At 33.6% G+C, this 14,065-nt stretch overlaps 1 protein-coding gene and 1 long non-coding RNA gene across 3 annotated transcripts in view; both read right to left on the minus strand.

Annotated features, from left to right (window-relative positions):
• The window catches only part of CSMD1 (CUB and Sushi multiple domains 1), a 1,058,834-nt gene that overhangs the window by 421,089 nt on the left and 623,680 nt on the right, over window positions 1-14,065 (minus strand). The gene's annotated exons all lie outside the window — the stretch shown is intronic.
• The window catches only part of LOC140683513 (uncharacterized), a 56,556-nt gene that overhangs the window by 24,409 nt on the left and 18,082 nt on the right, over window positions 1-14,065 (minus strand). The window contains exon 2 of the long non-coding RNA XR_012054682.1: window positions 1-13,839. This exon is cut by the window's left edge and continues 24,409 nt beyond it. This is a non-coding gene — a long non-coding RNA (uncharacterized lncRNA). The remainder of the gene's footprint in view (window positions 13,840-14,065) is intronic.

Below are 14,065 nucleotides of genomic sequence, written 5' to 3' on the forward strand. Positions count from 1 at the left end.
AGACATTTTAGTAGTCATGTGTCTGCCATTTACAGCCACATTTATTATTTCTTCAGTAATAGCCACTGAAAATACACAACTAAGATGTAAATTAGGACATTGATATAAGGTTTTCTCCTAACAATTTACAAATAATTTAATCTTATTTGTTTTCTTCCACTTCACAGACAGTTTCACATGTTTTGGTATTCTGAAAGAAAGGGTTTGTCTTTTATTTCCTTTCACAATAAGAAGTTGTTACCAGTGTCTCTTACAAAAGTCAGAAGCCAGTAACAGAACATGACTAAAAGCCAATTTCTACCCTTTCTAAGCAAGAAGTCTACATTTAAGAATCATCAGTTATTTGGACAAGTTAAGCTAAATTTGTGGGCAAACTAATTGTGCCACAATAATTGTATTTATGAAATTGCTCTATCAAATGAATGCTGCTAACAGACCTCAAGTTTGCTCTACACAGCAAACGGGGCAGCTGTTCAATTTTAACATACCAGTCATATGACCCCTATTTCTTGAATTATTTGAATGCTTTGTCATCTCAGGGAAGAAAGATGGGAAGAGTCTTTGCAATAAATAATTGTATGTTAGTTTTGAGGGGTTTTTTGTAGTGTATCAACTACTCAAGAAAATTACCTGCCTGTAAGCCTTAGTATCCCTCGGGAATTCTCACCAGTCTTTAAGGGTTAAGTTTTAGAACTTACCTTTAAGTCTAGTAAGACACGTCACTTTCAGAATTGTATGAACTCATCCAATAATCATCTAGGTTAAGTTCTAATTCTATATTGAAATTCAATTATATTATTTTATGTATTAAACTATTACATTTAACATGTGGATAATCATTAGTCCTCACTTACTTGGGATATTCAGTGCTATATATAGAAAGTCAAACATCATTTCAGTGATGGGGAAAATCTAATTTCTGTTTTTAGATATCTTGTGGTGATTACAGACAAGATAGATTCTTTTAGGTATGCATTAAAGAGACTAGTTGCTCCACAAGTTACATTCCAACTATAAGAAAAAAATATTTCAATGAGGGTGGTTAAGCACTGAAATTATTTGCTATGAAATTTCCCCTTCTGGAGATATTAAAAATAAGCAAACAGGATTGAACCAAGTTGAGGTAGATTCAGAGTCAGCCCTGCTGAGCTGGAGGTTGGACCAAGTCACCTCCGAGTGAGCGAGTGAGCTTCCTTAGTGTCCTAAATTTGCCTGCAGGGGGCGGAGCTTTAGGGCTGTGTGGGCATGGCTGAGTCGCTGTTCTATACCGTGCACCTCACTGCTGGGCAGTGTGGTTTTGGGGAAGACAAAAGCAGCACACCCCTCATCACCCTTCTGATCCATCTCTTGCTCAGGAAAGGTCCAGCTGCGATAATGCTGCAGGTTCTCAGAACCAACACTGCGACTCTGACTCACCCCTAGCTCCAATCATCCCTTCTTATTCCTCCAAGACACGGCAAACACAGACAAGAGCGGCTCCAATATTTGACTCCCAAGAGTCGTGCACCTGAAGCAGCCACAGGAAACAAAGCACTGGCAAACTGGGGTTAGAGGAGCTGAGTCCAAGCTGAGCATGAGCGCAGCAGAGTGGAGTTACTTGAGCAGTCCAAAGCAGCAGCACTGTATGGAATGGAACTAGCAGAGCAGAGAAACCCAGAAAAAAAACGAGCAGCACAATGTGGATGCTCCAGCTTTTAGGGTATTTTTCCTCATGGTTTTCCAGTGTCCTAGACTCGGGGAGGAGGAACCCTGGGGGCAGAAAGCACCCACCATCTTGTCTTGCCTCAGGAACATCTGTGTGTCCCTGCCAAGCTGCAGAGGTGTCCGCCATCGCGTTTCTGTCTCGGCAGGCACGCGGAAATGAGTGAAGGCGTGAACGCCTTTTGTGTGCAAAGCACCTTCTCCTCTGTATCCTCTGGTTACTAATGTTGTTGCTGTTACTGTGCAATTCTTATTCCATTGCTGCTTGCTTTCAGTAAATTGTTATCCCAATCCGTGGTTGCTGCCTTTGTCCATCTGTCACAGGAGGAAGGGAGGAAGGGGAGTGTCTTATTTGGAGTTTAAATTCCAGCAGTTGTTAAACCACTACACTCTTAGTCTGTAATAAGTGTCCTCAGATTACAAGCAATATTGCTTATAAAAGCAGCAATTATGATATATCACTGTCTCCTTCCAATTATGTTCTTCTTTATTAAATATCAGTCCTGAAAAACATAGAGTACCGACCTTCACAGGTCACCTGTTTAATCTTCTTACTCCAAAGAAAGAATGTGATTTGTACCATATTTCTGATTATTTTGATTGTGATTTCAAAGACAATGGCAGAGACTTCATAACTGCTTAGGGAATCGTATTTTTTTGTTTCCCCATTCATACTATTAGAAAATTTATTTAACTTTAATCTGATTTGCTTGAATTTAAGCCTATTATGTATTTATCTACCCATTCTGGACAAAATGAATAAAAAATTATGGCAAATAAAAATGCATTACTTTCAGGAGCTTCTCATAAAGTAATGAAAAACTCATTTTGCCCTTGTAATTTTAAGTCAGACTTTTCTCAAATCTGATCATATTCTTTGCTTTACCCTTTGTATAGTTCTTACAGATATTAAAAAAAGATTTTCCTTTATCAAGTAATAAAGGCTGGGGAGAGCCTGAGCAACCTGACCAGTGCAAGCCCATGCCACTGAATCAGCTGCCATTAGGTCCATCAGGGAGAATTATTCAAATATTGCCAACACAGGGTTTGCAAAGGGAAACAGAGAAGGAATTCTCCATACCTGTAAAAACTGTAAAAAACACAGGGGCTTATTTGCTACAAGGGTAGAGGAGATTATGTGATGCAGGAAAAAGAACATTCTAAGATTGTTTAAAGAAATTGTGGCCATGTGTCAGATTTCTTATGAGATGTGTAGGAGAAGGACCAATGGAAAGGAAAGGGATGGATCAGAATGTCCTGGGGATTATTATTAAAATAATCTCAGCTGTAGGGGTTTATATAAGAAAGCGTTTAACATAGATTATTGATTTGTTAACCAGATTTACAGACAGAAATACTAAGCAATAGATTTTAATGCTAGACTGGAAGTAATTTCAGAAAATGTGTACACATCTGAAAGCATAAGCAGATAAACCCTTTATTTTAATTAACAAGAGAAAAACATATATAGAAATGTTTTAGTTGAACACAAGGAACTTGACTGAAAATCATATAATGAAAAATTAGAGTAACAGCAGCAAATTCAACACATTTTTACTCTAAAAGCAGTGTCCAGTCTTACAGTCTTAAGTCACAACCAGTCAACCTAGAATTAACATGTTATTTGAACTCCAGTAATATTTAAGGGTAAGATTCTTGTACTTTGAATCTACCTTGATAATAAACAAAGAGAAAATGTTAAGAAATTGCATAATGCCAAGAATATGATGACATGCTTACTGTTATTATTAAGTAATGAAGCAACTTTATGAATCTTATACAAGGATACAGGGTGGAAGAAGAAGAAAATAAAAAAGACAATAGGATGGTTCTGTAAGCAAACCTGAATTTTTAATATTATTTTTTTAACTTGAAATTTATAGTATTTGTGTAGGTACTTTATAAACTTCTTGTTTGGAATCCTCTCTGCAAGGATCCTTTATCCTTTCTGCAAGGATGGAGCTTAGCACTCATTTATTTTAATTGAACATTAACTAATTTTAGCCTTATCAGAGTTTTAGTAAAATTATTACAATGTGTTAAGTAACATCACTATCCAGGGAATGCATAAGCATAGCTTCACTTCAATTTTCATGGTTTTAACCACTTGGTAGTCTGGGAACCCTTCATGAATCAGAGATGAATGAAGTGAAAATTGTGCAATTGAACCAAAGGACTTTGTTAAATTTAAGGCACTGCCTTCTTGTTTTCATTTAAAATATCCTTATTTTCTACAAATATTTAACACTTTAGGCAAAAGACAGATGGATTAGATACTAAGTTTTGCAATAATTTGGTTTGCATCATCAAATAATCTGTGAAAGACAGGACATGACCTTCATGATATTTTGAATTATAAAAGCTTGGAGGCCTTATGCTCTAATTTCAAATTAATTTGTCTACATAAATCAAGCACTGAAGGTCAGTGATTTTTTTCTCACTTTGGCACTCAATTTTTTCTTGCCCTTATGTAAAATAACTAAAAATTATCATGTTTCATCATATATCCAAATTCTGGAAATGTTCATATGCAAAATTAAATTTAGAACAGAATTAGAAAAAAGTTTAGTGTCATATCCTTAGATGATTTCCTTATATTTACTGCAGTTGCTTCTCCTAATATTTTGTGTGGTTTTCTGTTATGCATATGAGGGCATTGCTAACAGATATTTCTGTATACTCATGGTATAAATGCGTAACTTCTCCTTGTTTGATGCTATCTATTTATATGGTAAAATTATGAGCTACCTCACCTCTTGCTTTGTTCTTCTGACCTCATCTATGGGGATGAATTAGAAGTTCTGGGCAAACTTAAATGATATAGTATACAGTGTTTTGGGGGATTTACAGGATCAGGCACAAGGATGTTAGAACATAGCTGTGCTGTTTTAAGGATCATTCTGGCCATGAAAAATGTGCATCTTTAATTACAGATTAGGCCATGCCAAAGAGCAGATTCATGACAGAACCTCCTAAGTGACACTTGGATCTGAGTTAATTTCAAGAAAAAAATTGGGTTAATAATGAGCTTGGTGTGCTTTAGGGTATGAATATATATATACATATATATTTTAATTTACTACAGCTCACATAGTTTTCATTACAGCATATACAAACATCCCTGTTACCTTGATCACATGGAGCATAGAGTAATTGGATGCAAAGGTAGGAGGACTCAAAAAAATAACCCAAAAACCCAACACTGAAAAGCAGCTATGGAAGTTTCAAGAGAGCACATAGAGCTCATGATTGCAAACAGATGGGATGCTTCTCATGGTCTCTCTCATTTCATATGCATAACAGGATCAGCCTTATTTTGTGTTTGCTTAGAACATTTATTTATAGCAAATTAGAGCTTTTGCAGAGATTGTCAGTGTTGTTCTTGGGTGTTATTTTCTGTAAATTGGAAAGTTGTATGTAATCTCATCATACTTATGTTACTTGAGGTTCAGTGGCTTTTCCTAGAACAATTTCGCGTAATATGGCAAACAGGATATAGGAATGAATGAGCCATGTGATGGATTCAGTTATGCTGCATTTAATCTCCTTTTGTTAAGAAAAAGTCCATCCTTTGCATTTTCATTTGCTTCAAGTGCTCTTGCTTCTAACATTTATTTTAGAAATACATCAAGAGAAGACAACATTTAATTCTGATATTTTCTGGGTATGACATTGGTTTTATTTAAATTGTGTTCTGTCAAAAAAAAGGTCACAATTGTTTATCTTTCATTTTTGTTTTGAGATGAATGAAAACAGAAGAAATGAGGGTTTTACCGTATTTCTTTGTGTAACATGTGAATAGAAGAGTGACAAAGGATTCTTTCATGCATTAATATGAAACTGGACCAATTAGAGCCATACACATAAAACATTCCTGACAGAAACGTCTTATTCACCAACAAAGTGTTCCAAATGAAATACCTGAAGTTCAGGATGAGATGCCTAATTTACTCTGACAGAGTTGATGATTTATCTGAAAACAAATTCTATCAAAACTTCAGACTTCTCTCCTTAATTACATTTTAGTAAACAAGCACAACAAAGTCCTATGAATACTAAGAGCTTTCAAGATATTCAGCAGAGATTCTCAAAAGGACAAAATAAATGATTTTCACATAAATTCAGGGAGGTGAAGGTTTCCAGAATTAAAAATAAACCAAGCAAAACAAGTTTTGTTTTTGTGTTTTTTTTGTCTTTGTTGAAAGGAATAGATGTAAAGGCACAAATCAGTCACAAAATACTTAAAACAGTTCCAATATTGAAAAATTAAGCTTGCAACAGGTAACTATTTGTTTCAAATTACATTATTTATTGATACTTTATGAGGTAGTTTAAATGTTCCATTGGAAAAAAAAAATATTCAGAACCGAGCTATGAAATCCATGAGAGATTTGCTTGGATGATGAAACCAAGATTTCAAATTTATTAGATCTTTGCTGAAAAATACCATTATTATATTTTTCTGTGTTTATAAAAAAACATCTTAAATAAACATAAATTCTTGTCAGTAGACCAGAGATAACATATTTTTCACAATATTTAAATATTGAACATGGAGTGGAAATGCCATAGGCTTAAAAAGCTGACAGCAGCTATGTAAGAATTATATGTATATAAGAGTCATAGAGATTTAAACACATTGATAGAATATACACAGAAATTAATCAATCCAATATTTAGGAAATAAAAAAGTTCTGATGTTCCGACAGGTTTCAGCCATATATTTTAAATTAGTTCTCAAAATTTATAGTAGTAGTCGAATCTAAATGATTCAAACAGGAATAAAATTCATATGTACCTTTTCCATCAAGTTTGTACTTTAAAAAATGCAAAAAGCATTAATGTTTTCATTAGTGATCCTATCATTTCTTCTTGAATGTCATTGCAGCATGTATTTGCCTATTTTCATCAATAATGTTTCTGAACAAGGTTTGTCATTATGAATCCACACAAGATGCCCTTTTCTAGTCTACAGAAGTGAATCAAGGTTTAAGTCAACTTATCATAAGCAGCTGCTGCTCAGCAGAGGTTCTTTATGTGTATGCATTTTCCGTGTAGGAATCTTTTCTTTATATTTTCTTTATATTAAGCTTGAAATGTTCTGTTATTAAGCAATTCAATAACCATTTGACTAATACATATAAATTCTTGGACTGAAAACTCAATCCCTACCTGTTAAACTATTCATTTATCAGCATATAAGAACACTTCTTTCTCTCAAGAAATTACCTTGACTTGTAATATCTTCATGACACTAGATTTCCCTAAGCGACTGTCATCTTTTTGAAAGCTTTCTGCTAGATCAAAGTACAAGATAAAACTAAAATTACATTGATGAAACAAACTATTCATATAGAACTAATCTCTTCAGTAAAATCTTCACGAATAAAGCCTATCTTTAAAAGCCTTTTGAAAAATAGTATGGATTTTTTTTGTTGAAATTTGCTGAGGTTTATTCTGTGAACACATTTAGTCTCCTCTTGCAACTTATGATAAATGTAACAAATGGTATGAAATGTGAGCAAATATAACTTTTGTTAGTAATGTATGCTCAGAAGACTATGAAGTTGGTACATATAGATAATATGTAAATATGGCACATATAAATAATATATAAAATATTTCTGCTCAATAGATAAAGGCAAAAGTATCACTGAAAGCAAGGACTGTGTTGTCAAAATTCTTTACACTAAAATCTCAATTTTTTGCTTTCATTGTGCAGACCAGGGGCTATTATTTTAATTTTTTTTTCTTAACATGGCATAACAAGCCAGATCTTTTTTAAAACTCCTTGTGATGCTTTTCATTTCAGTAAATGGGGAACATTAACATTTTAATTTCATTTAATATGCCTGTTAACAGATCCATGTGGCAATCCACATGAACATCAAACTGCCAGTCATTTCACAGTTTAACTGTACACTGATTTTACTTGAGATTATCCTATAAAACTGCAGATATAATTGGATACTGAAGACTTGCTTGCTTTTATGAAAAATAAGTTAAATGATATAAATATTATTTCAAACATAATCTTCTGTAATACTTTACATAATGTAAGTTACTTGACAGTAGTCAGTATGTTTTACCTTTGTCTATAAATTTGCTATAATTATTTTGCAATGTAGCTACAAATGGTGTATTCACAATTTCCATTCACATCTATTTTTCCATCTATTATCAGTGCTTCAGGTGTGCCACCACCACTGCTGGTTACAAGGGAAGGACCATCTTCCTCAAGCCCCTGGGAATACTTTGCTCTATGCAGCCTATTCATTCCTTCACAACCAGCAAACAGGAAACTATCCTATTATTATTCATAATGTTCCACAAATGAACAGTAAAACATCAAAATAACTGATTTCATATAAAAACTCTTTAGACCACTTGATAAACAGTTCAAAACTATTGGCAAGAGAACTAAATCCTGCAACATATTCCACAAAAATTTTCAACAGTTTCTCAAAGTAGGAAAGCTTAATGATTATATTGTTTCAAACAGAATAAATGAAACCTAATATCTTCATTGCATTAAAAGTAGACTAAACTGTTTAGAGTGTCTTTCCTTTGCCTATCTCACCTCCTCTTTTTTAAATTCTTATGATATTTGAAGATATTTAGTTACCATTAGTGTGTATGACAATGATCACACCACCCTTAAACAATAACCTAATTCTTTATTGTGAGCCTTCAATATTTTGTTTGCAGCAATAACTTTCATTTTGACAGAAACTAAGAAAAACATTACCAACTAATGAACCAATTCTCTAAAAAGCAATATAAAACAGGTTAGGATATTTAGAAAACCTTATTAGATTCTGAGAATTGACAACTACTGCAAATACGGTTCTCAGAACACATCTTATGATCTGAAAAAAGCTCTATATTTGTCACTGGACTTACCTTATTTTAAATCTCAATCCTAAAACACAGACTGCTTTGTAAGCTTTTCTCCTGGAATGGCTTACTCTGTGCAGTGCTACCAGACACATCCAAACAGCTCCACAGCAGTGAATACAAAACTGAATATAAAGGCATTCACTGCTTTTAGCTCAGAAATTAAGTACACATTCTGAAAAACTGGAACGGTTCTGACTTTATTAGTAAGCAGTGACACAGACTTACTGGATGCTCACTACAAAAAAGCCCACAACCCCCCCATGTTTTATAACTTACTCACTTGAATACAGCATTAGTGCACCAAATGAATCCCAAAGACAGATTGACAGTGTTCAGTATTTTCAACTGAATTGTGATTTCTGATTGCAGCTGCTGAGCTTTCTAGTCTGTTAACATACTTTCACAATTTTTATTGATAAATTCACATACACATACACAGAGCTGACCCCTGTTTTACAGTCCCAGAAATATCTTTTTCTCAGTACACTCCATAATGAAGCAACAGTTTTGTTTATTTCTAGCCAAAGATCATAGCTACCTAAATCAATGATAAAATTTACTATATATGCCACAGGAGACTAAGGATGGATTTTAATTCCAGATTATGAAACTTGAATTTCTTTAGCTTAATGTAGGTGAGTCAGCTTTTAAACTTCCTTCTGAGTAAATGATTATTTAGCTAGAACACCCTAGAAAGACATTCAGCTCAATTAGAAGCAGACATCTTAGGTGGGATTCAGCTGATTAAACACAGACATGTATCACCATTTGAGATACCACGGGGTGTCAAAGACATGTACAAAGGGCTGATACATCAACCCTTGCTGTAAATTGGAGGTGCTAAGTGAGTTATGACAATGATACAACCTAATGTCCTAGGATTCTATCTGAACTGGTTCACATGCAGTCAGTTCAACAGCTTATTTGTGTCTGCAACAATTTTCATTGAGGATAATGGCTCACAAAGGATCAGCAGCTGATGAATCATCAGCAAATACTCAGTTTGTACAACTGGTGGAGATTTTTAGTAGCCTAGACAAAAAGCTCATGCGTGTATAAAAGCCTGGAAATAGCTGACAAATATCTACATATTACACTGCTCTTGAGTCTTGCTTGCTTCTCCTGCCATACCCAGACTTTAGTCCACTCCTGAGAGCATATCATTGTACGAATAAGCAGATTTTCTAATGCTCATCTTTTTGTCCGCTTCTACATTCCCCACCTTTTGTTTCTCCCTTAGATCCTCACCAGAGATCAGACATTTACTGCACTGTGACACACTCTGCAGTCACGGGAACATAGGGAGCATCACAGGCAATTTCATGCTAATCCTGGTTCACCTCCTGAGTGCCTGTTCTAGCCCACAGATTTGACATGATCAAGCAGGCAGACTGAGGCAGAGCCAGCCACTCCAGTCATAAACTGGAGAAATTAACAATTTTTTGCTGTCCTTTACGATGCTGCTTTTTACTTTGCTTTTTGTATACTTCAACTGCTTACATAATTTGATATATAAAATGGCCCTGATCTGTATGAAGTAAATTGAATATACAAAAAACATCCTGCAGTTATTCTGCCTCTCATTTCTTTGATTATTACAGCTGTTCTAAAAAGTTTGAGTAAAATTTTTTTCCACATTGAATTGCAGTGCAAAACAAATCCCTTCTGGGAGGCACTCTATCTGCAAAGGGACATTTACTTTAATATCATTGGCATAGTTTTATTTTCTATTTTATTGACCTTATTGTTGTTTTTACTTCAAACTTTTCTTCCCATACTTTTCTTACACATTGCTGAGAGAAGTTCTTCTGAATGACAGAACATCAGCAGAAAACAATCTGAAGAAGCTGACATAGGTTAAGAGCTCACTAATCAGCTGTCTAGATACAATCTGCTGTCACTGTCCTTTCTCTTCCTAAAGCACATAAAATACTAGATTAAAAAGAAATGCACTTTGCTTCTATTTTAATACCACTCACACTAAATATCAGGCCCTTTTTGAAACCTCTGTTTTTCCACAAGCTTGTTGTCTGCTGTCATCTGAAACATGTTATTACTCAAGTCCATTTTCATTCCTTTCAAGTGAAGTCAAATATATGCCAATTAAAAGATAAAGACTAGGGAGATTAATGCTTGAGATGTTTTCAAATGGCTCTGATCGCATTTGGAGGTTGCTATAGTGAACACTCACCTGTAGTTCAAAGGAAAGAGGATTCAGCATTGCTTTCTGTATGAGAAGTACCCTTTGAAAGGGAAGTAATAATACTAGCCACTTTATTTTCAGAATTTTTAGGTATATTTTTATTTCTGATACTTCTGATACTTTATTTCTGATACTTCAGATGTTTCTCACAGTAATCCTTGATAAATTCAATCTAATGAGAGAGCTGTAACATAGGCAAAGTTCTACAATATATTTAATGATAGGTGGAATTCTCATAATCTTGCTAAATTAATTGTTTTTTCAAAATGCATAGCCTGGATAAATGAAACTAAAAAAAAATTTAAATTATTTTAATTTTCTTACTTTGTTTTCAGCTACTAAACTAGCTAAAAAAAAATCATTAAATTTAAGTTTTTTTTCACTTTTTTAAACTATATTTATTATTTATTTTTAATATCCATATATGTATTGTTCTGTTTAAAAACAAGATGATTTATGACTGATATGCAAGTTGTTTCTGTAGCCAATATGTTTCTGTACCTAATCAAAGGAAATTATGATACTCAATTCTATGTGGTCATTGATGTATTCTAAGAAATAATGAGTTTTCATGGATAAATCAGAATTGAGTAAAAAGAAAAATTAGAAAGCAAATTATTCAAAATAATGTGATGCAGAAAGTGCTTTTACTCCTATTAGTGAAAGTGGTTTGAGTTCAAATTTTTTGTTAGCAACTATTTTAGATTATGCCATTTTCATTTCTCTCACATTTTGTGCATAAAACTGATTTAGATAATTTGAGAAAATATTACAATAGAATGTTTAAATGTTATTTATAAAATAAAGGAGGTATCCTTCTCTACTTATTTTTATCACCTAACTTATAAAGTCTGCTACTGACAGTGACTCAGAACCTGGGAATTTCCCTGTCTTGACAATGAGGGAAACAATGAGAAGTAAAAATAACTTTTACATTTAAAATGCTTTAATTAGATGCCTAAAGTTAGCTTTGAATATTAATATTTCTCAGAATTATGAACAGTCAATATACTCAGAATATATTTACCATTTATGGAGAGCATTCTGTTCACTTTTATGGCTATTTCTATTCATCCTATTTAGTCTGCTCCATGATTAGTCCCAGGAGATATTAACAATGTGAGTAAAATCTTTTAATGACTGTATCATTCCCAGTGATATCTACACAGTGATAGCAAAAAACAGAAAACAGACATGTAAAAACAAATATCTCTGCTCCTTTGTCTGATGCATGCCCTTATTTATACAAAAGTGAAAAGAGCTATACGTTTGTGTTTGTAAAAGTTCCTGAGATAATTTCTTTTCAGACAGCATTATATTTATTGCAGGTATCAGCATATAGAAAGATTTAAATTTGTCATATTTTGGGATTCTGCACTTGAGAAATATATTCTGTAACTAATATAACCTAACCACCATTTTAAGAAATGGAAAAAAAAACCCAACCAACCAAACAAAAAACCACCCAAAAAACATGGCTTAAATTTAAATTGATAAAGCAGGTATAGGATACACTTTTATTTTTCTATGGTTTTGGTCAACTCTGTTGGATTTCCACTTTTATGGCAGAGTTTATTTTGCATGCTATCCTTTGGCTGGTATAGAATAGCCTGAAGGAGTAACTCTGTTGCAAATATATATATTGTCACTCCAAGTTATCTCTCAGCGTTTCTCACAAGCCTGCTGTAACGCAATCTGTCTTCATGTCAGCTGGACCCTGCTTCCCCTAAGCTCTGCATCAGTCTTTCTACTGTTCTGTGATTTTTTTTTAATGTAAACCATAAGACTAATAGCCATGATAAATGTATAGGATAGGTGGTACAACTCTCTCCATTCAGTCAGGAAGAAAAGGCTCATTACAAAAAGGGCATTATGGCCAGCATTTCAGAGGAGCCAAATCTGTTCTTTGTACATGTGCCTGTGCCTTGTGTGGCAAATACTTTCAGGAATTTATTTAATCACAAAAATGAATGCATATGTTATTTGTGGTCAGACATCAAGTTTACTCATACACAGGCATAACCTTCTATGGTAAAATCCAAAGAGAAGATCTTCAGAGTGATGGAGAGAAATTTTCCAATCTCCACTCCCCAGATGCTCATCCATAATCTTTGTAAGAAAAACTGTAAGATGAAGAGATAAAAATGGGCTTCTCAAATCTTAGGGATCATTTGGGATAATACCCATTAATTTATGGTTCAGAAAGTGACACAATGCTATCAAACCTAATTTTAAAAAGGAAAAAACCTAAACTTCTACATTAACACTTATAACTTAGAAGATAACCTCTTTTAGGAGGAAAAAAAAAAAAACTATCTTAGTGATTCAGCACAAGTGTAGGGTATGTCATGATAATACAAATTGTAGGGTGCTTTTCTTTTTCTGTAACTCCTGCTTACAACATTTCAGCTCTTTACCACTTCTTCCCTCTTGCCCTTGTCTGCTCCCCCTTCCTCAACTTTTTGTCAGTTCACAGTTTTACCAATTTCTGTTATGTCTCTTCTCTGCCATCTAATTTCCAGACTAAAAGCTTTTCTCTCCAAGCTTGCTCATTTGTTATGTGAAAGCATTCAGTTCCTTTTATCTTCAAATTACTTGAATGAAAGTACATTGATATGATTTTCAGTATTCTTTTGGAGTCAATGGAAGGGTGTGTTACATTTTTCCTCACTCTTTTGGTTAAGAACTCTACATATTACATACTCTGGGCATTTTGGGGAGGAAATGTATTTTTAATTTCAGCAGAGAGGATGTCAGAGAATCAATGGCTTTTTTAATATATATTTTATTTGGTGCTGCTTATTCATTAGAATAAGTTAAGAAATTGTTCAAAACCAATTTTATACCATATCAAAATAAAAATTAACTAATGAAACCATGGTTTAAAGACAAATCCTTCTGGACAAAAGTACCAATTTATTTATTTGTTTTTATTATAGTCGTAATTTATAGATAGACCTGAGAGTCATTTGATATGTAACTACTTCAAGTAGCAATTTCAAAATAAAAAAGGCATGAAACACAGACTAAAAGACCTGCATATATATAGTGGTGCAGACACATAATTTAAAATGTAAATAGAAATATATAAAAAGATTGCATATCTGTTTAATCCTATCAGTTTCATGCTACTGGAGATTAAGCAACATTTATATTATTTTATACTGCTTCTAAAACTGCAATAAGCTTTTAAAACCAAACAGAAAATGAAGAGACACTACATAAATTAAGTATTCTATTGGATATCTTTCAAATACATTA

The sequence above is a fragment of the Taeniopygia guttata genome, chromosome 3 (assembly GCF_048771995.1).
Source record: "Taeniopygia guttata chromosome 3, bTaeGut7.mat, whole genome shotgun sequence".
Lineage (NCBI taxonomy): Eukaryota > Metazoa > Chordata > Aves > Passeriformes > Estrildidae > Taeniopygia > Taeniopygia guttata.